General features: G+C 54.1%; 1 protein-coding gene across 4 annotated transcripts in view; it reads left to right on the top strand.

Annotated features, from left to right (window-relative positions):
- The window catches only part of CSK (C-terminal Src kinase), a 47,022-nt gene that overhangs the window by 4,662 nt on the left and 20,243 nt on the right, over positions 1-22,117 (top strand). Inside the window, exon 1 of one of the 4 annotated variants that reach the window (XM_038767523.1) lies at positions 18,673-18,753. The exons of the other annotated variants lie outside the window; for them this stretch is intronic. The gene's annotated coding sequence lies outside the window, so the exon portion shown is untranslated. Of the gene's footprint in view, positions 1-18,672; positions 18,754-22,117 lie in introns of those variants that run through there. 4 annotated transcript variants of the gene reach the window in all.

Genomic DNA, 22,117 nt, shown 5'->3' with positions numbered 1-22,117 from the left:
TCCGGGGAGTCCCCATCCACGCCCTCCCCACCCCCCATTCCCTTCCTCCAGCATGGCATCCTGTCCCCTACCAAGCCCGCCTGCCTCCTGCCCACACCATCGCCTAGAATCCCCAGCTTTCTGGATATATGGCATTCATCTGTTTGGGGGCATCTTTTTTATGATGCTGACTGTTTACTACGAACTGTACTAAGTGCTGGGCTAGATATGAGGTAATCAAGTCGGACACAGTCCCTGCCCCACGTGGAGCTCATTGTTAAGTAGGAGGATGAACGGGCATTGAACCCCATTTTATAGAAGAGGTGAGTGAGGTATAGAGAAGTTGTGACTTGCCCAAAGTCACCCTCCAGACAAGTTGGGGAGCCAGGATTAGAACCCAGGTTCTTTGACTACAAGGCCTGTGCTCTTTCTACCAGGTCACGCTGCTTTTCTTTTTTTTCTCCCCCAAACCGAGGGGGAAAAAAACTGGCTCTGACCCTAGGTTGAGAAGGGGTGGTTTTTGACGGGGAGCTGGCACGAAAGAGTGTTTTGAGCATTCAGTGGTTGCGTGAAGCCCCAGGAAGTGTAGAGGGTAATGCCAGAGTGGAAAACCCCAGCTTCTGGGACCCAGGGGCTCGAGCTCTCAGGAGAGCGGGGATGGGGACGATGGCACATGTGTGGGCTCTGATTAAGACCCCAGTAGGGTAGCTGAGCCTCTGAAGGGCCTCTCCTTTTGAACATATTGGCGGGTTCTTGCCCATTCCCACCAGCTGTCAAGGTCTTCTCGTGGCAGGCCAGGAGCCCTGTGGGAATGGGACAGACAGCCCCAGCATTTAAAGAGTAAAAGCCTTCTTCCTTGCTGTCCATTGCCCCAGCCCCTCTAATGGAGGGGCAGAGAGCCCCTCTAACGGAGGAAGTGGCCTGCCTTCCATACGCCATTGGTCCCAGTGACTGGGGCGGGTTTTGAATCTGGCAGGCTTCCTAAAGAGTGTCAGTCTTCCAAGACGTCACCTGTGGGGTAGCCACTGACTGTGGACTCCCCTTCCTCAATCACTGGATGACGGTATTTCTTGAGCGCCTCCTTAAAGCAGGGCACTGTCCCGAGCACTTGGAGAAGCACGATAGAAGACACGATCCCCAAAGCCGTAGAGCGGATGGATTCCCCAAGGGAGTGAGTGGAGAGTGAGGAGAGGAGGGCATCCAGAACAGCTCCTTGAGGAACACCCGCCGTCAGCGGGCGAGAGGCAGGAGAGAAGCCGTTGAAAGAGACTGAGGGGTAGCAGCCGGAGAGGTAAGGAGGAGGACCGGGAGAGGATTAGGTTGTGGAGAGCAAAGCTAGATAATGTTTCCAGAAAAAGGGAGTGGTCCACAGCCGAGTGGTCAAGGAGGATTAGAATCGAGTGTCGTCCAATTCATTCAATCGTATTTATTTATTGAGCGCTTACTGTGGACAGGAGGTCATTGGTGACCTTGGAGAGGGTGGTCTGGTGAAGGGGAAGCCAGAGTGTAGTGGCTCACAAAGGAAGGTCAAAAGGAGGCAACCTTTGGAGGAGTTAGGACAGGACCAATGGTGGGGAGATGGGGTGATAGCTGGAGGGTGCCATGGGATCCAGGGAAGATGAGCCACGGGAGAGTGAGCGGTTGAAGATGGCGGTCGGGAAGGGAAGAAGGGTGAAGCAGCGTGACCTGGTGGAGTCAGGAGGACCTAGGTTCTAATTCCGGCTCCTCCACTTGACAGCTGTGTGACCTTGGGCCAGTCACTTCACTTCTCTGTGCCTCAATTACCTCATCTGCAAATTGGGGATTGAGACTGTGAGCCCCACGTGGGACGGGGACTGTGTCCAACCCGATGTGCTTGTATCCACCCCAGAGATTAGTACAGTGCTTGGCATATAAGCCCTTAACAAATACTACAGTTATTATCATTATTTATTAATTGTGTTGTGTTGTAAACTCCCAAGCACTTAGTACCGTGCTTTGCGTGTAGTAAGTGCTCAATAAATACCATTGATTGATGTGCCCCAGCACTTTGAGCAGTGCTTGACACACAGTAAGTGCTTAACAAATATCATTAAAGAAAAAGAATGGGCACAGGGGTTTTTAGAGGTGAGAGGGGTTGAGGGTCGGAGGGTGTAGATTTGGCAAGCAGGCTTGAGAGATGGCTAGGGAAGATAAGAGCACAGTTGTAGGGGTGGGAGGGGGTTGGGGTTTCAATTCTGTCAACCAAGTGCTTGGTGATGCTGTTGGGGCCATGAGAGTTGAGAACACTGGGGTTTCTAGAGAGTCCCCTGGGATCGCCCTGAGGCCTCCACCCTTTTGGGGGTAAGAGGAGAGAGCAAGCTGCTAGCCCTGCTGGGCAGAATCAGGGCTGGATGTCTGAATATTTGCTGTGAGCTTTGGGCTTCTGCCCCTTGACCCTTCCCAAAGCCACTCCTGACGTTTGATGCTGTAGATTTGGGCCAAGGCCAATAATAATAGTAATGGTGGTATTTGTTAAGTACTTACTATGTGCCAGGCACTGAATTGAGCACTGGGAAAGATGCGGGAGCTACATTTCCTGTCCTGCATGGGACTCACAGGCTACGTAGGAGGGAGAACAGGTTTTGAGTTCCCATTTTATAGATGAGGGAACTGGTCCCTCCACTGCTTGTTGCTGGCCCGGCCCTCCGGCCAAAGCTTGGGTCTCTGAGGAAGGGCTTCCCCTTGCAGTAGTAACACCTCTGTCCGTCTTCTTTCTCCTCCTCCTCCTCCAGCTGGCAGAGCGCCAAGGAAACCCCAGCTGTTGCGGTGGGGGAGAGAGTAAAAGGGGTATGAGCTGCTGGCCTCAGGCTCCTCTTCCTCCCCGCCAGCAGCTCAGGTTTAGTTCCGGTCTCATAAGCATGTCTCGTGTGCCCGTTTGGCTCCACCTATGACAAAGGCTGCCGGCTCAGGAGCCCTTGGCCAGGCCCCCATTCTGCGGAGCCAGAGCGGTCCGGAGAGGCACCGTCCGGTGCCCAGGACGCCAGGTCTGGGATTCCCAAAATTGGCTCCAGCCTAGTTTCCCACCCACCGCTCCCCGCCCCCCTCTCCCCTCCAACTTCCTGGCTGTTGCTGCCAGCTCTCCAAAATCCAGTCCCACCATCGTCTGAGGCAGCCAAGGCCTGGGTGCCCCAGGACAAGCCGGCTGGTCAGTGCCGGCCAGAAGAGGGGAGAGGGCCAGTGTCCTGTGCAGAATTCCAAAACTGAGCTAGGGGTGGGGTGTGGGACCCTGAGGTCTGGAGATTGCTTTTCTTCTTCTCTCCCACCACCCACCCCCACCTCTGTGGTTGCTCTTTGCAAATGACTGTAAATACCCTCTCCCCTGGGGAAATAGCTGTGCCGTCAGGGAAGTGAATTGGGAGGAGGGGAAACAGATGAGTGAGAGCCCGGGACGCACCCTTACTGCCCACATTGAAACCGTGCTCTTGACGACCCCTCCTGTGGCCGACCTCTCCCAGCGTCCCCCGGGAAGAGATGGGACACGCTGCCGTAACGCAGGGAATCTGAGCACATCCGTGGCCAAGCTAGGACTTGTACTCCTGGGCCTCCCATTGGTTTCCCCACACCCCCTTCCCACTACCCACTTCCCAGTTCCGGGCTGCGGCTCTTGGATTCTGAGTCAGTTAGGTTGGGATCTTAACGGCCCCTTCCCTAATCCCTCGATCCCTCCCGTGAACAGTGGACGTGGCCGTGGGGTCTTGGGCGGTGTCCCAGCCCCACTCTGCCTATCTCCACCCTTCATCCCTGCCGTGGCTGTAGTGTCATCATCATCATCATCATCATCAATCGTATTTATTGAGCACTTACTAAGTGCAGAGCACTGTACTAAGCGCTTGGGAAGTACAAGTGGCCACGGGAGACGGAGAGGCCGGCGCCTTTGCTGTGGTTGTCTTCCCTGGGCAGGAGAGGGGGTGGAAGGAAATGGAGGGTGACTTATTTAACCACTGAATCCAAGCCCACTACCCCACTCCAATATAGGAAGGGGGCTGGGATGGAACTGGGGTGACTCAGGGAAGAGGCTGTGGGGAAGTCTGGCAGTTTGAGGAGGGTGGGTAGGGCCCCTGGGGATGTGCTAGCTCCACCCAGGTGAACGGGATGACACTCCAGTTAGCAGTCAAGTGATTTGCCCGAGGTCTGATGTCTGAATGTCACTTTTGTCTCTGACCTCTTCATCTTCAGAGCTTCCCCTTTCCTGTGGGAACCCCTGTAAGCTCAGGCTGGAGCTGAAAGGCTGCACGTGCGTATGTGCTTAAATGTGTGGCTTGGGAGTCAGAAGATCTGGGCTGTAATCCCAGCTCTTCCATGTACCTGCTGTGTGACCTTGGGCAAGTCGCCTAACTTCTCCGAAATTCAGTTCTCATTTACAGAATGGGATTCAATCCCTGTTCTCCCTTCTACTTAGACTGTGAACCTAATGTGGGACCTGATTATCTTACATCTACCCAAGTGCTTAGTACAGTGCTTGGCACCTAGAAAGCACTTAACAAATACCATTATTATTATGCAGGCATGCAGCAGCACGTGGCTTAGTGGAAAGAGCCCGGGCTTGGGAGTCAGAGGTCGTGGGTTCTAATCCCGGCTCCGCCACTTGTCAGCTGTGTGACTTTGGGCAAGTCACTTAACTGCTCTGGGCCTCAGTTACCTCGTCTGTAAAATGGGGATTAAGACTGTGAGCCCCACGTGGGACAACTTGATGACCTTGTATCTACCCCAGTGCTTAGAACAGTGCTTGGCACATAGTAAGTGCTTAACAAATACCAACATTATTATTATGTCCAAGAAACGTAACAGAGAAGCTTGTTTCGGCCTCTCCCCAGCTGAGGATGGACGGGGGTGCTGTAGCAGTAGGATGGGAGGTACCAGTGGACCTTGGCATCCATCAACAAGGCCTGGGACTCAAAATCCAGCAGACCAGAGCCTGAGGAAAGGGACGAGCCCAAAGTAGAAGTGTTTCTGAGAGAGAGGGTTGAAGGGGATTGAGAGGCAGAGAGTGGAAAGTGCAGTGTAATCTTGGTAGATCTCGCCAGGAGGTCGCTGCCCTGCACAAGTCTAGGCTCAGGTCGGGGATGGGGTGGCCTCCATCCCTTCCCCAACACCGGCCACCATGTTGAGCTGCCTCGACTTCGTGGCCGAGAGACCCCCCACGTGGTCTTGAACTTGCCGTTCTGTTCCCCCATTGCAGAGATCCTTATGCCCCCTCTAGGATTCTCACCTCTGGGACACCCATCTCTACTGCCATGAGGGGCACGGTCCTCCCCGCGGCTTCCTGTCCGTGCCCTGGCTCTATCGTGAGGTCTGGATTGGGTACGACCCCTCACCCATCTTGTCTGGTGGATTCAGACTGGTGAGGACAGAGACTGGTGTATCAGCTCATTGACGGGGCCACCCAGAGATGAGGGCCCCGTCCTCCCCACGGACACTTAAGATCACAGCAGACCTTGCATTTCCCTTTGGGTCTGTCCAGCAAGACTTCCCGGCCTATTCCCAGGGAAGCTTACCCCTTCTAGTAGTAGTAGTAATAGTATTAATCGCTTACTGTGTGCAGAGCGCTGGGAAAGACTACATAGGTGGGAATTAGAACACCATCCCTGTCCCTCGGGAGGGCTCCACGCTCACTTCACTGCAACCCCACAGCTCTTATGCTCTGTCATTCCCCTCTTTTTAATTTATTTTAATGTCTGTTCCCCCTTCTAGGCTGTAAACTCCTTGTGGGCAGGAATTGTGCCTACCAAGTTTGTCGTATTGGCCTAGACTTATACTTTGTACCCCACAGCACTTACGTACATATCCATAATTTATTTTCATTGTGCCTCCCCCTTTAGACTGTAAGCTCACTGTGGGCAGGGAACCTGTCTACCAACTCTGATGTATTGTACTCTCCCAGGCACTTAATCCAGTGCTCTGTACACAGTAAGCATTCAGAAAGTCCCATTAACTGATTGACCTCTCCCAAGCACTGAGTATGGTGCTCTGCACACAGTTTGTGCTCAGTAAATACCGTTGATTGATTCTCATTGCCATCCCTGTGAAGGAGGTAAGGAAAATCTCCAGAGAGGAATGTCTCCTGAAGGGGCAGAAATGCAATCACAGGGAAGTCTGAGGAAATGAATTCAATTTCTTTGGATTGCGGCATTGGAAACTCAGACAAAGTGGACCTTTGAAGACCAGAGGGTGGGAATGAAAGAAAGCTTTTGCAACGATGATGTTGGTTTGGATGAGCCTAAGTCCTGAGACTTCAGACAGAGATCCTGTGTGAAGGAATGGATTCTAGTGCTGGTGGTTTGCTTCGCGCCACTCACTGTCCCTACCCATCTTGGGTCAGTGGATGTGGCAGGTGAGAAGGCTGGCAGGGGTGCGGCCTACCAAGGATAGTATCACAAAGCCCATATTGACCATCGCGGCAGTTGCCATCAATCAGTGCAGGGTGTTTATCGAGTCTTCCTGTGTGTGGAGTGCTGTGCTGAGGATTTTTTTTTTTAACAGTATTTGTTAGGCTCTTACTTTGTGCCGGACAGTGTACTAAGTACCGGGGTAGGAACAGGATAATCAGGTTGGACACAGTTCACGTACCGTGCGACTGTCCCCTGTCAGTCTTCACCCCCATTTTACAGATGAGGCAGCTGAGGCACAGAGAAGTTGTGCCTTGCTCAAGACCACCCAGCAGCGACGTGGCGGAGTTAGGATTTGAACTCAGGTCCTCTGAATTCCAGGCCCGCGCTCGTTCCACTAGGCCATGTTGCTTCTCTCGGGGCAGACAGCCAGTTTATGGTCTGACTCCGCCGGCTGGGGCTGGAGCTTGGAGACGCTTGGGAGAGCACAGTACAACAGAGGTGATAGACAAAATCCCTGCCCACAAGGCACTGACAGTGAGACTGGGCAGGCAGAAGACAGCTGCCGGGGAAGCTGCAGTTTTCACCACCTGCGTTAGCCGGCTGCTTCTCAGGATTCCCGCTGAGCCTGTCTGCTCAGGTGACCCAGTTTGTACTTGATTCAGAAACTTGTCCCTCTGATGATTGAACCCCCAGTGGGCACTGCCCCTGCTTCTGGCTGTGTCATTCCCCTCCTTGGTGAAGAAGGAGTTGGATGTGGGGGCTGATCAGATAGCGTGGAGATGAAAGTGAGCGACGGTTTAGGCCAGACAAGAAAATGAAACAGGGGCAGACACGTGCTGAAAAGGCAGGAAGAGACAGAAGAGAAACGGAAGCTCAGAGAGGTTGAATCACTTGCCTGAGATCACACAGCCAGGAGTGGAATCAGGACTTAATCTGGCTCCCCTGCTCCCTAGCCTGTCATCAAACCATCCGATTCCAGGACCTTATATCTCTTTCATTCCTTAGGGGACACAGCCAAGATGAGGTCCCAGCTTCAAAGACCTGGCGATAACTTCCTGTCCCCTTCCTGTCCTCTCTGGGAGGGGAATGCGGGGGGTGGGTCTCCTAAGGACAGAGAATTTCTCTCTCAGAGTGGCGGAGGCTCTGAGCCCCAATAATATTCCTCCCAGATGTCTCCCGTTCTCTGTCCTCAGTTCACCAATATGTTCCGCCCTCACTGGGGCTCTGAGCCCCAATAATATTCCTCCCAGATGTCTCCCGTTCTCTGTCCTCAGTTCACCAATATGTTCCGCCCTCACTGGGAACCGCCCCACGCTCTCCCTGCTCTCTGCTTCCCTGAGAGCATTCAGGATCCAAGTGGGAAGCCTGAGCCCACCCAACTTCCCAGTGGCAGATCTGGGAAGAGGCCATGGGGGCATCCAGTCCCTTGGCATCCCCTCCTTCCCTTCCAAATCCCTCCTAGGGTCAGGCACCAGAGACCCAGTGGGGAGAGTGACATGAAATCTTCACTGACTGTCCTACAGGGATCATGGCATCCCAGGAGGGACCTCAAGGTTATCTGGTCCACCCCATCCACCCACCTCCAGACCCTAGCTATCCAGGACGGATGGGTGTCAGGCCTGGATTTAAAGATGCCAAAAGGTGGATACCCCCCCCCCCCCCCCCCCGCCTCCCTTGGAAACTTGCAACTTTATTTAATCACCAAGGCAGATAAGAAGTTCATTATTTGGTCTAATCAAAGTCTCTTCCGCTGCAGCGTAAGCCTAATTATTCTTGTTCCACTCTCTGGACATGCAAAGTGCTGGGTTGATGGTTTTGGAGTGGCAGTTTTGGGTCTCCTGCTCCGTGTCTGAGGAGCCTGCACCCTCTGCAAAACACAGGCTGGGGCAGATCAACTAGGTAGTCAATCAGTGGTACTTACTGTGTGCAGAGCCCTTGTCTAAATGCTTGGGAGAGGGCAAGAGTTTATAGACACGATCCCTTTGCTCAAGAAAAGTACAATCTAGGGGAAGGGGAGAACCTGGCAGAGTTGGGTGCCAGGGAGCCTGATTTCCCCCAAACCCTGATCCCTGGAGTCAGTCCCCTTGAGTGAATTCTGGGCTGGGAATTGATTCTCCCGCCTTCCCTTGTCTTTTAGTCAGCTCGCCGCTGGCATCCCTCTTGGATGGGGCAGACTGGATCCGATCCGACGATCTTGTACCTTACCACAGTGCATGGCACGGGTCTTGGTACGAAATAATCATGTAATAGGTCAGTGGAAAGACGTCCCGGTCTCCCCAAAAAGAACATCCAGATAGTTGTGGGGTATCATCATGAAACAATCCCTAAGTTTTCTCACCTGTAAAATGGGATTATTTAGACTCTGATCCCCACGTGGGTCAGGAACTGTGCCTGATCTGCATACTCCAGATTGACCCCAGAAATTAGCGCAGTGCTTGGCACATAGTAAGTGCCTAACAAATGCTATTACTATTATTAAGCACTGCAGGCCAAAGGAAACTGGAATTGGAGTGCTCTAAATTCGAATCCTGAAGCTTTCACTTGGGACGGGGGACTTTGCAAACTGGGCCTCTGTTTCCCCTGGCTGCTGTGGTCTTCTGCCAAGCCACGTCTCCACCCCAGGCCCTCCCCACCGTGCCATCGCCACCCGGGAGCCAGTGTCGGGGTGCAGACTGGGGGCCGTTGGGCCCCTGACTCCGGTGACCCGGCAAGGTGAGGCTCCGAGCTGGCTTCGAGCCCGCCACCATCAGCTTCCTCTTCACGCCCACATCTCCGACTTCCTCCCACCGGGCCGTGTGCTGTGTGCATGTCGGGCATTTGCCCTGTTCTCAGGGAACGTGGGGCCTGGTGCCGGGTGAGAGGGACGCAATGGTGTCGGGAAAGCATCTTGGGTGGGTTGAGCGGACTCTCGAGCCCGCTGTTGGGTAGGGACCGTGTCTATATGTTGCCAACTTGTGCTTCCCAAGCTCTTAGTACAGTGCTCTGCACACGGTAAGCGCTCAATAAATACGATTGAAGGAATGAATGAGTGAAAGGGGGAGACAGCAAAGCGGGTGGCGTGGCGGCACAGGCGGAGGTGGGGGCGGTGCCCACCCCCTCACAGAGACCAGGCCTCCTGGCCAGGAAGATGCTCTTCCTCTGTTGCCTACTCCCAAAACGCTCCACACTGAGTCAGACGGGAGGGGCCCTGTGGAGGGTTCGACACATTTTGGCTTTTCCCAGCCTCCCTGCCCTGAGCCTCTGGGCCAGGAGTGGGAGGACTGGTCTTCCCAGCTGCCTGGTTCCCGCTGGCCCCTCCTCCCTCCCTCCTGCCTCCAGCCTTAGTCTCCCTCCCATGGGCTGGAAATAGAATTCGCTAAGTAATGATTAAAGTCAAATTCAGACCTAAAAATAAAGCTTGGGGAAGGAAGAGTGTGTGGATTCCTTCCTGGTTCCAAGTTGGGGAGAGAGGGGAAACCCGGGTCCGGAGAAGGGGTCAGCCCGAGGGGTCTGGGGGGCCGTGCCAGGCTGGGCTGCACATGCCGGGTTAGCACTTCTTGCCTCTCAGTTTAGGGTTTCCTCCTCTCTCATCTCCCATCCTCCTGTCTCTCCCCGCTTCAGTCTCTACTTCACTCTGCTACCCAGATTATCTTTGTACAGAAACGCTCTGGGCATGTCACTCCCCTCCTCAAAAATCTCCAGTGGCTGCCTGTCAACCTACGAATCAAGCAAAAACTCCTCACTCTCAGCTTCAAGGCTGTCCATCACCTCGCCCCCTCCTACCTCACCTCCCTTCTCTCCTTCTGCAGCTCAGCCCGCACCCTCCGCTCCTGTGCCGCTAACCTCCTCTCTGTGCCTCATTCTCGCCCGTCGCACCATTGACCTCCGGCCCGCGTCCTTCCCCTGGCCTGAAATGCCCTCCCTCCACACATCCGCCAAACTAGCTCCCTTCTTCCCTTCAAAGCCCTACTGAGAGCTCACCTCCTCCAGGAGGCCTTCCCAGACTGAGCCCCCTTTTTCCTCTCCTCCTCCCCCTCCCACCCCCCTCTGCCCTACCTCCTTCCCCTCCCCGCAGCACTTGTATATATTTGTACAGATTTATTACTCTACTTAATTTACTTGTACATATTTACTACTCCATTTATTTTGTTAATGATGTGCATATAGCTATAATTATATTTATTCTGATGGTTTTGGCACCTGTCTACATGCTTTGTTTTGCTGTCTGTCTCCCCCTTCTGGACTCTGAGCCTGTTGTTGGGTAGGGACCGTCTCAGAGCGCTTAGTACAGTGCTCTGCACACAGTAAGTGCTTAATAAATACGATTGAATGCATGAATGAGAGAGGGACCCTGGGAGTGCTTCCTCCCTAGCCCCAGGAAAAGTCTCTACGTCCCCTCCCCAACTCAGTGGGCTTGGTCGGGCTTCTCTGAAGTGGAGGAGGAAGGGAGGAGGGACACCCCCACCCAGAGAGGGTAGAGCCAGTGAGAGCGGTTGGAGCCACCCAAGGCAGCGGACCCCCTCCTGGCCTTTGGGCAAAAGCGTGACCGAGGGTCCCGTGTCGTCTCCAACGCCAGGGGCTGGGACCGAGGCCGAGGGGTAGCTCAGCTGTCCTGGGGGTGGATGTTCCCGGGATCCCTCCGTCCACTGCCGTGGCAGCCTGCTCTTCCGGAGGGCCCTGCCTGGGCTCATGACTCGTGGCCGTCTGAGCTGCCCCTGCTCACACTCTCTGCCTGCCCGCCGAGTTTCTCTTCCTGGTTCTGAGGTGCAAAGTCCTCCAGTGGGGGGAGGGGAGAGGGGCGCAGGGAGGAAGTCACTGCACTACTCGCTTGGCGCTCGGTGCCGCTCAGCTCCCTCTCCTTACCAACCACAGCTTCCCTCCCAGCCTCCGTCACCACTCACGACTTCTTTCTGGCTGGCACATCAGGGGCAGGGGGGCCTGGCTGGCCCCGGGGCGGCCAAAGGGCTGGAGACCCATGGGGGCTCCATGTTTCCTTCCTGATGGGGCTTCTCTCCTCCAGGCTGCATTGATTTTGACACCTGTCCACGTGTTTTGTTTCTTGTTGTCTGTCTACCCCTTCTAGACTGTGAGCCTGTTGTTGGGGAGGGACCGTCTCTAGATGTTGCCGACTTGTACTTCCCAAGCACTTAGTACACTGCTCTGCACACAGTAAGCACTCAATAAATACGATTGAATGAATGAAAGAATGATGGGCAGTCTGATGGGCTCCCTGTGTCCCTTCCCCTGAGTCCCCCATTTTTTAGTTTGCTGCCCACCGCTGTTTCCCCTCTGCCAAGAAGGCTGGTTTTTGGCCTCTCAGGAGGCCGGGCCCCCGGTCGGTGGGTGGGGACAGGAGGAAGAGGGGGAAGTCATCTGGGAGGGGAAACCATGGGCCAGGTTCCCACTGGGACCTCCACTGGCCCAGGAGCTGGGCACCTGAGTCCTGGTGCTATCTCCGTCCCTGGGGGAGGCCGAGGTGGTGGGGTGTGGGTCCATGCTGGGTGAGGTTTGAGCTACTGGGCACCCCTCTGGCCTGCCCCAGCAGCATGTGTCCTCCTGGGCCTGTTGGTCCCTTCATGCGTGTTGGCTGCACCCCCCCGCCCCCCCAGTATGAGTGGAGGGCTCGGTCTTTTGGGGTCCAGCCCCCCCAAACCGCAGCACGGTGGTCTGCTCTCAGCTGCATCTGTCCCGGGCGCAGGGCTGCCTGTTGCTCAGGATGGAGGCCCTGGGCGGAAGATGAGGCCTGGCAGGGGCCTCTTGGGGGAAGCTGCTCCTCCAGGTTGGGAGGGACAGGTCAGGGAAATTGAATTTGGGGTCTTGGAGCCTCCCACCCGGCTTCAGGAGACCCTCTGCACCACTCCGGGACCCTCTGCCTGCCTGCTGTCCATCTTGGGGAAATTGGCCAGTCCCATCCTTTCCTGGCCACCAGCTCAGTCAGTAGAACTCCCTGCAGGCCAGGTAGTTGGTTCCTGTCCCAGGTGGGTCTCACAGTCTGAACTAGATGATGAAATTGAGCCCCCGAGAGATTAAGTGACTTGCCCAAGGTCACCCAGCAGACCAGTGGCCAAACTGGGACTAGAACCCAGGTGACCTGATTCTCAGTCCCAGGCCCTCCATGCCCCAGCTACTAGGGTTCATCCTGGTGTTGTGTCCGCCCTCCCCCGCCAAAGGGCCCAGCGGTCCCTGGGGTTCTGAGGGGCCTGCTGTCTAGGAGGCCAGGCAGTTGGTGGCCGCTCTTCCGGAGGGGAGGAAACAGCAGGCAGATTCAGTGAGCGGTTGAGGGTTTCTCTCCCTGCCGGGCAGGGGAAATTAGAAAGAGAGAGAGCGCATGTTCAGTCAGTGACTTTGGTAGGCTGTCAGACCTTGGACTGCAGAGTTCTCGCTCTGAGAACAGTACACAGATCCCTCGGCCCAACTCCAGGCCCAGACTGAGTCCCCGGGCACGGGGCGGCCATGGGCAGGGTGTCTGCGTGGTGCACCATGACCTCTTAGGCCACTAGCTGGGTAGAGAAGCCGAGAGGCTGTTGCTGAAGTGGTGACTAGCTGATTGTATCGAATGTCGCTGAGTTCGGGCTGGGGTGGCTATATGCAAATGATGTGTAACATGGGACCGAGAGGCTCTGTTGAAGAAGCAGAGTTCCGTAAAAACAGGAAATTGCCATTGGCTGTCCTGTTGGGTGCGTGATCGTGGCGCAGCTGGGGAAACCGAGGTTGGGGTCGCGGGAGTGGTGGTTGTGGGGAGGAGAATGCCAGCCCTGTCAGCCAGCCCTGGTCCTGGGATGCCCCCCCACCCTCCGCCCAGGGAGCCGGCGCCATGCGCTCTCTTGCCCTCCCCCGGGCTCCACACGACTTTGTAATTAGGTGCTGGAGGTGTAATTACAAAAGCTTTTGGGTCACTCCTGATTGCTGCTTCAAGTCGCTGCCTTCGAGGAACAGCGGGCGGGTGGGAATCCCAGGAAGACTCTCCCTGCTGCTGCTGCAGAGCCAGGGCTGGGGCGGCGGGAAGGCTCCTGGGGGACCCCCCACCCACCCGGAATAGCTTGCACTGGCAGGTTTCAGGATGCCCCTGAGCCCCTTAGCCTGCTCAGCTTTCTCCACCATTCCTTTCAGTCGTGGGGTATCTCGTGGTTTCCTGACTCAGTTGCTGGAGAGTGGCCGGTGGGCTCAGGTGGTGGGTGGGGGGAGGATGGGGAGCTGGATGAGGGGAGCCCTGGTCCTCTCCACATTGTGTGGGGATGCAAAGGCTCCTTTTCCAGGATGGGAAACAGGCAGAATTTGTCTGTGATGCTGCCTATCCTTTGAGGAAGGTGCTAGGTGACTAGAAGGTCTTAATAATATTAATAGTGGTATTTAAGTGCTTACTACAAGCCAGGCACTGTACTAAGCGCTGTAGTGGACACAAGTAAATCGGGTTGGACGCAGTCCCTTTCCCACGTGGGGCTCACAGTCTTAATCCCCATTTTACAGATGAGGGAACTGAGGCCCAGAAGTGACTTGCCCAAGGTCACCCAGCACGCAAGCCCCTCTTGTTACCCTCTGTTGTTGTGATTATTTTATTAAAGATGAGCGTCTTGAACCAAGCTGAGAGGTGGAGACCGCCCCCCTCCTCCACCAAACCAGTAGCCTGTGGGGAGGGTGGGGAATAGGGGGGGTGCAGCCTGATCTTGATTTCGCTCTTCGCTGCCTTGTTTCCAAAGTGGATTCTGCCTCAATTGTCCTGCGCTTACTGCCCGGGTAACCCTGCTGACAGCCCCATTCTGTGCCCTACGCTCCAGGTGGCCCTATAATAATAATAATAATGATAATAATAATAATGATGGCATTTATTAAGCGCTTACTATGTGCAAAGCACTGTTCTAAGTGCTGGGGAGGTTACAAGGTGCCTGGCAGGGCACAGGTGATGGGTGGAAAGCAGCGGTGTCCCTGACATGCTGTATCCTGTCCCTCCCACCCCACCCCATGGTTGTACACACACAGACACACACCTGTCCTCCAGCTGACTCCAGCTCTCACTTCCCATTCTGCTCTGGTATTTTTAGCCTATCTAAACAGCTGCTGCCGAAAGGCTCCCATGCCCCACCCCAGAGCTCACTCACACAATGGGCCAGGAGTGGACCAGGGGACATGCCCCACTCCAAACCCCAAGAAGCTGGGCAGGTGTCAGCCCTCATGCCCAGGATAGGGGCTGCCTCCATTTCTCAGAAGGAGCAGGGGATTATAGGGGAGAGAGAGAGAGAGAGAGTGTGTGTGTGTGTGTGTGTGTGTGTAACCAAGGACTCAGAAGCCGCAAGCCCTGATCTAATGTTTCCTCAGAGCAGCAAGGAGCAGGGAACTGCCCAGGGCTTCCATCACCCCTGGGCGTGGATCAGGGACACCCCTCCTCCCCCACAGTCCTATTTCCCTCCCTGTTCCCCCCCCCCACCACCACCCCCAACCAGACTGGCTGCCCACAGTCCTCCCCCACATCCCTTACCCCAAGAAAGGGTTGTTTGATGCTGAGGCTGCTGACCTCAGCGGCCCTGGGGGCTCAAGTGGACAGGACAAAGCCCAGCCTGTTCCCCCCCGGACCTGGTGCACAGAGAGCGGCTTCTTCTCTGGCCACGGGCGGCGTGTCCAGAGGGAGCCCTCCCTACCACAACCTTCTCTCCCTCCTACCTCCTCCTAGGCTCTCACAGCCACCCCGCTCTCACCCCCACAGGTGGGCACCTTGTCGCTTGGCCTGCAGGGAAATGGAGTCCTCTGCCCGCTCTGGGCATGGGGCGGCTTGCCAAGTGGGGCGGTCCCATGAGCCATCCTGGTCCCAGAAAGCCAATGAGTCATCTCAGTAGCGATCCTGGCCCTGCCCCAGGGCCCTTCCGTATGTGCCCGCCTGCCCTCTTCCCAGCTGGCTACCTGCCCATGCTGCCACTGTAGGGTAGAATGTCGATTCTCCTGGAGCTCTCCTCCCTGACCAGGCCCTGGAGAGTGAGAGGCCGGATTCCCCCCGCCCTTTCCCTCTCCCCACAAACCGGAGATTAAGTCCAGTCACCTCTCTCCCTCATGCTTCCTCTCCCCACGGCCTTGGAGTCTCTGTGAGAAGTAGTGTGTCTAGTGGGGACGGCACGAGAGTGGAAGTCAGAGGTCCTGGGATCTAATCCTGGCTCTGCAACTTGTCTGCTGTGTGACTTTAGGCAAGTCACTTCACTTCTCTGGGCCTCAGTTCCCTCATCTGCAAAGTGGGGATTCAATACCTGTTCTCCCTCCTACTCAGACTGTGAGCCCAAAATGGGATCTTGGATTTACCCCAGTGCTTAGTACAGTGTTTGGCACATAGTAAGTGCTTAGCAAATTCCTACAATTAAGCACAAAAGGAGGGAGCCATGGGCTAAGTCTGGGGGTCCAGGTTCTACCATCAGCTTTGTTGTCAGGATCCTGAGGGCGGGGTGGGCCCTCCCTGCCCCAACAGACTGGATTTGGGGCACCTGAGCCCTAATGTGTCTGTCCCCAGGACTGCCCCCCACCTTTGCCATTTGCCGTAGTTGGGGAGAGACCGGCTTTGTGATAGAGCAGAGCCAGCCACCTCAGTGCATGTGGCCCTGCTGGCTGCTGGGACATCACAGAACAGCATTAGAGGTCATGATGGACTGGTGGAAAATCACTTCTGAGGCCTGGCAGTGGTGGGAGACGAATGAAAGGTGAATCATTATGGTGGGACAGGGTGGAAGGACCAGACTGAGCTCCCCACAGAGGGAAGGAGAGGGCCAGGAAGCAGTGTGGCCTAGCGAAAGGGGCACTAGCCTGGAGTGAGAGGATCTGAATTCTAATCCTGGCTCCACCACTTGTCTGCTGTGTGATCTTGGGCAACTCACGTCACTTCACTGTGCCTCATCTTTAAAATGAAGATTAAGACTGTGAACCCCATGTGGGGTGTGGACTGTGTCCAATCTACCCCAGCTCTTAATACAGTGCTTAGCACATAATAGGCACTTAACAAATACCCCCCCAAAAAACCAAACCCCCCAAAACCCCTCTGGACCCACCATCTCTGTCACTCAAATGTTTGTCACCTGGAGCTGGGCCCCACCAAGGGAGCTGAGCTTCTGGTGCCTCTGAGTCAGGGGAGAGGAGGCAGTGGCTGTTGGTGGGAGAGGAGTGAGCGACTGTTTATCCACAGCCAACCTGACCCCACAGTGCCTCGTGCCGAAATTAATAAACACCACAGGATCCTAATGCAACCTTTCTTCTGGGTTGTTCGAATCCCTGGCAAATGGATTAATTAAGGCCCTGCACGGGAGATGGGGGCGGGGGACAGTGGGGACCTGCAACAGCACAGAATGGCGGAAGAGGACAGAGGAGAAGGAGGCATCTGGAAGATGCTGCCTTAGGGTTAGGACAAGAACCTAGGGGCCCGGATTCCCAGCTCCCTAACTTGTGTGACGGTGACCCTCGGGTAGTTCACCAGGCCGAATTCTGGGAAGCAGGGGGAAAGAGAGGTGTGTGTGTGTGCACGCACATGTGCTCGTGTGTGTCGGTCCGCCCGTCCATCCCATTTCCTGCCAGAGAGAAGCTTTAATAGCCTGGGAGTCTGGGAGCTCGTGTGGGAAGTTCAGTTTCTGTTTGTCTTTTCAGTGGTATTTAAGAGTTTACTGTATGCCAGGCACTGTACTAAGTGCTGGAGTAGATGTAAGATAAGCAGGTTGGAAACAGTCCGAGTCCCACGTGGGGCTCACAGTCTTCATCCCCATTTTACCGTCCCCTTGCTGAGGACCCCAGGCATCCCTCTCCCATCCCCACAAGGTCTAGCTTTTTCATTAGATTGGAAATTCCTTGTGGACAGGGCACCTGGTTCCGCTTCTGCTGTCCCCTCCCAAGCGCTTGGTACAGTGCCCTGCAGTGCACTGATGGCTGGTATGCTGAGGCACGCTGCTTCCCGATGTAAGAAGGGTGTTTCTCTGGAGTCCTGAGGTGAAGGGGCACAGGGACTTTCTTGACCATGAGCTACTCCAACCCTAGCCCCACCGACCAGGTGTGTAAGAAGCAGTTCTTCCAGTCCCACCTTCATCCCTCCTACGCTACGCCCTTTCTCCCACCCGAGCCTGCTCAGGGGATTCCCCCCACCCCCACCTCACGCTCTGGTCTTCTAACTTGTTTCCCCAAGTGAAAACCAGCCAGTCCCCAGAAGCGACGGCATGCTAGGGGGACTTGGAGGCATAGTCTGGACAGTCTGTCCGAGACTTTCTGGCCAGCCATGCTCTTGGGGATCCCCAGGGGGGCCCCCCGCTGCTCTCCTGGTGGTGGCAAGAGTCAGAGGTGCAGTCCGATCCATGTGATGATCCAGGGGGAGATTTTCCTTCTTCAGACGTTAGGTCACAGCCCCATCTCACCCCAGGGAACTGTCTCTGGGCCGGGGCAAGAGCCTAAGTGCAGGGCTCCTGTCGGGGTTGGCTTGCCAATGGATTGCACCCCGCACCCCCGAGCTGGCTTGTTCCTTGAGGAGTAGTGATGGGGTAGCCTGCCGCCGGGGACAGGAGAAACGGCAAAGGGGTGGCAAGTGTATTCATGGATACACAACACCTTCCTGGCCCTCCTGGCACTCCCACCCCCGCCACCGCCTGAGGGAGGGAGGCTGGGCTGAAGGCCAAGGGGCCTCAGGCTCACCCTGAACTGAATAGCCTGGGCCCAGTCCACTCCCCAGCACGATCCGAAAAGGCCCCAGGGGTTGGCGTGTGCCACGATCACTTAGCGCTGTTGTCCCTGGCTGGGACGTGCCCATGGAGCTGACTTGGAGTTGTTCAAGTTCTTACAGAGCAGACGAGGGGAAAGAGGGCTCTGAGTGGGCCTCAGTATGGGCACTAACCCACTGCGGCCTGGCCCCTTGCCGCTGGGGAGAAGGATGGAGGAGCTGGATTGCTTGGAGTCAGGGGGTGCTGCAGGCCTGCTAGGAAAGGTCACCAAATGTGATTTGTGACACCACTTTAACCACACAGGGATCATCCAGCCCTAGAAGACTGGAAATGTGGGCTGGGTCGTCTGGCAGAGTATTTTCCCCCCTGAGATGGTTATATCTGTAGCAGCAGGGGTAGCCACTACAGGAGGAGTCATAGCAGCAGCTTCCATAAATATATATATTTATATATTATATATTTGTATGTATAATATATATTACATTCACATATTATATAATACATATATTTATATATAACATATATATGGTATTTGTTAAGTGCTTACTATGTGCCAGGCACTGTGTTGAGCCGAGGTAGATTTAAGATAATCAGGTTGGACACAGTCCCCATCCCACATGGGGCTCACAGTCTCAATCCCCATTTTACAGATGAGGTAACTGAGGCACAGAGAAGTGAAGTGACTTGCCCAAGGTCACACAGCAGCCAAGTGGCGGAGCCGGAATTAGAACCCTTGACCTTCTGAGTCCCAGGCCCGTGTAAGAGCAGTAGCAGCCACAGCGGTAAGAGGATTGACGGATTGATTTGATTGATTCAGTAGCGTTTGTAGTAATCACAGCAGCATTTATTAAGTACTCTCTTGTTGCAGTGCACAGTACTAGGTGCTTGGGAAGAACAGAATAACATAGTTAGATGCTCCTTGCCCACCAGGAGTTTATGCTCTAAAAGGGGGAGACGAGCGGAAAAATATTTTACAACTGGAGAGGTCAAAAATATTTTAGTTTTAATTTAGCAGACAACATCTAGATAGGTAGATAGATAACCCCACTGAATACTAAGGCAGCAAAGTAGGCAGTGCTTTTCCAAGTCTTACATTCGGTCCCTCTCAGCCTGATAATAATAATCATAATAATGATTGTGGTTTTTGTTAAGCACCTACTTTGGACCAAGCACTGAACTAAGCGCTGAGGTAGATACAAGATCATCAGGTCCCATATGGGGCTTGCAACCTAAGTAGGAGGGAGAAGAGGTATTTAATTTCCATTTTGCAGATGAGGGAACGTAGGCAAAGAGGAGTAAAGTGACTTGCCTAAGGACACACAGCAGGCAAGTGGCAGAGGCCCTTTCCATCAGGCCATGCTGCTTCTCTGCTTTAGGTGAGATCTTGGCCTCAGTAGGGAGTGCTTTTCCAAGTCTTACATTCGGTTCCTCTCAGCCTGATAATAATAATCATAATAATGATTGTGGTTTTTGTTAAGCACCTACTTTGGACCAAGCACTGAACTAAGCGCTGAGGTAGATACAAGATCATCAGGTCCCATATGGGGCTTGCAACCTAAGTAGGAGGGAGATGAGGTATTTAATTTCCATTTTGCAGATGAGGGAACGTAGGCAAAGAGGAGTAAAGTGACTTGCCTAAGGACACACAGCAGGCAAGTGGCAGAGGCCCTTTCCATCAGGCCATGCTGCTTCTCTGCTTAAGGTGAGATCTTGGCCTCTCACCTCTCTCCCCTCTGGAGAAGCCACTCTGGGAGGGAGAAACAGTGGGTGAACCCAAACAATACTTACAGGGATGTAGCCAACTTTATCAATAAAGCAGCTTGGCCTAGTGGGAAGAGCTACAGGCTTGAAAGTCAGGTTCTAATCCTGGCTCTGTCACATACCTGCTCTGTGATCTTGGGCAAGTCACGTAACATCTCTGTGCCTCAGTTACTTCATCCGTAAAATGGAGTTTAAATCCTACTCCTTCCTTCCTTAGACTGTGACCCTCATGTCAGGCAGTGACTGTCTATTCTGATTAACTTGTATCTACTCCAGTTTTCAGAACTGTGCTTGGCATATAGTAAGCACTTAACAAGTTCATTCATTCATTCAGTCGTATTTATTGAGCGCTTACTGTGTGCAGAGCACTGTCCTAAGCGCTTGGGAGGTACAAGTGGGCAACATATAGAGACGGTCCCTACCCAGCAGCGGGCTCACAGTCTAGAATGGGGAGACAGACAACAAAACAAAACATATTAACAAAATAAAATGAACATAAAATTTATAAAATAAAATTTGTACATAAATATGTACAAATAAAATAGAGTAATAAATACGTACAAACATATATACATATATACAGGTGCTGTGGGGAGGGGAAGGAGGTAAGGCGGGGGGGTGAGGAGGGGAGAGGAAGGAGGGGGCTCAGTCTGGGAAGTCCTCCAGGAGGAGGTGAGCTCTCAGTAGGGCTTTGAAGGGAGGAAGAGAAGAAGTATCATACTAATAAATCAATCAATCAGTGGTATTTATTGAATGCTGACTGTGAGCAGAGCACTGTACTAAGTACTTGGGGGAGTGTAATGTAAGTAAGTACAGTGATATAGAACAAAGTAGCAATAAAATTATCCTCCTTTCTTAGTAAAGCAAATATGTAATGGTGATTTTAGCTAAGGGATTTGGGCTGAGAGCCCTCAGGGAGCTTCCCGCTATCACTGGCAGTGCTCGTGCCTGCTCTGACGAAGACTAACCGCTCTTCTTCCCATTTCAGAGATGGTATTTGTTAAGCGCTTAAGCACCAAGTACTGTCCTATATGCTGGGGCAGATACAGTAGAGTCAGATCCCACATGGGACTCACAGACTGAGGGGGCAGGAGAACAGTAGTGAATCCCCATTTTACAGGTGAGGAAACTGAGGCTCAGAAAAGTCAAGTTATTTACCCAGGGGCACACGGCAGGCAAGTGGAAGAGCTGGAATTGGAACCCAGGTCCTCTGATTCCCAGGCCTGTGCTCATTCCACTAGGCTACTGTGCTTCTCACTAGCGTGGCTCCGTGGAAGGAGCCCGGGCTTTGGAGTCAGTGGTCATGGGTTCAAATCCCAGCTCTGCCAGTTGTCAGCTGTGTGACTTGGGTCAAGTCACTTCGCTTCTCTGTGCCTCATTTACCTCATCTGTAAAATGGGGATTGACTGTGAGCGCCCCGTGAGACAACCTAATCACCTAGTATCCCCCCAGCACTTAGAACAGTGCTTTGCACATAGTAAGCGCTTAACAAATGCCATCATTATTATTATAATTAGAAGTGGCATGCTGTCGACTAGGTTCTGGGGTAATTTTGCCCAAGGCTGCACGGCAGAAAAGTGTCAGAGCCCAGGAGTAGAACCCAGGTCCCCTGACTTCCGGGCCCGGGCTCTTTCCACTAGATGACACTTCCCTCTCAAGGAGATAACTTAGCCAGTGGCTTTCACTCTGTATTTGGGTCCTTGGGCCCAGTTAGGGTGGGTCTGGGGATGCTTCTTCCCTCCAGGACTGCCATCGCCCTCTGCTCACTGTCTTATGGGTCCTTCCGCTCTGCTTCCAAACATGCTCACATCTGCCCCCACCCTAAAAAACAAAACCCTCTCACCACCCAAGGCACCGCCCTGCTTTCTCCCCTTCTATTCCAGGCCAAACTCCACCAACGGCTGCATCCACTTCCTCTGCCCCCGCTCCCTCCTTGACCCTCTATGATGCAGCTTCTGCCCCTCCTCTCCACTGAAACTGCTGTCTTTCAGCTCACCAATGATCTTCTCCTCATCACATCTAGTGGATGCTACTCTGTCCTAACCTCTCTTGACCTCTCAGCCTCATTTTACACTGCAGACCACCCCCTTCTTCGGGAAAACTGTTTAACCTTAACTTCACTGACCCTGTCCTCTCATTCATTCATTCAGTCGTATTTATTGAGCGCTTACTGTGTGCAGAACACTGTACTAAGTTCTTGGGCAGTACAGGTTGGCAACATGTAGAGACGGTCCCTATCTAACAGCGGGCTCACTGTCATGATTCTCCTTATCTCTCTGGCCACCCATTCTTAGTCTCTTTTGCAGACTCCTCCTGTGCCTGCCACCTCAAACTGTGGGAGTCCCCAAAGCTCAGTTCTGGGCCCCCTTCTCTTCTCCACCTACA

This window comes from Tachyglossus aculeatus, chromosome 26 (assembly GCF_015852505.1).
Source record: "Tachyglossus aculeatus isolate mTacAcu1 chromosome 26, mTacAcu1.pri, whole genome shotgun sequence".
Classification (NCBI taxonomy): domain Eukaryota; kingdom Metazoa; phylum Chordata; class Mammalia; order Monotremata; family Tachyglossidae; genus Tachyglossus; species Tachyglossus aculeatus.
This window is presented reverse-complemented; position numbering and strand designations above follow the sequence as displayed.